Source organism: Penaeus monodon, chromosome 15 (genome assembly GCF_015228065.2).
Source record: "Penaeus monodon isolate SGIC_2016 chromosome 15, NSTDA_Pmon_1, whole genome shotgun sequence".
Taxonomy (NCBI): Eukaryota; Metazoa; Arthropoda; class Malacostraca; order Decapoda; family Penaeidae; genus Penaeus; species Penaeus monodon.
In genome coordinates this window covers 36,365,995-36,366,201 of record NC_051400.1, presented here as the reverse complement: position 1 = coordinate 36,366,201, position 207 = coordinate 36,365,995, and the positions used below count along the sequence as shown (strand labels likewise).

At 36.2% G+C, this 207-nt stretch overlaps 1 protein-coding gene across 1 annotated transcript in view; it reads left to right on the top strand.

The window, feature by feature from the left end:
• Positions 1–207, top strand: part of LOC119582164 (proline-rich protein 2-like) — a 2,501-nt gene that overhangs the window by 1,451 nt on the left and 843 nt on the right. The gene's annotated exons all lie outside the window — the stretch shown is intronic.

The following is a 207-nucleotide window of genomic DNA, read 5'->3' as shown; positions in this document are numbered from 1 at the left end:
GTGGTCTTCTTGTAACACGCATTCAAAAGTGAGCCTTCAGTGTGTCTCGTAATGCCAGGGTTCGCTTGAATATCCTTAGTTGCATTTGCATAACCCGATGTAATTTTGTGTAAACTGGTTTAGATTTTTAATTCGGTCTCAAAGGCTTATTTGCAGATTACTCATTATAATAGAATTACCTGAAAACGTTTCTTTTTTTTCGCTTCA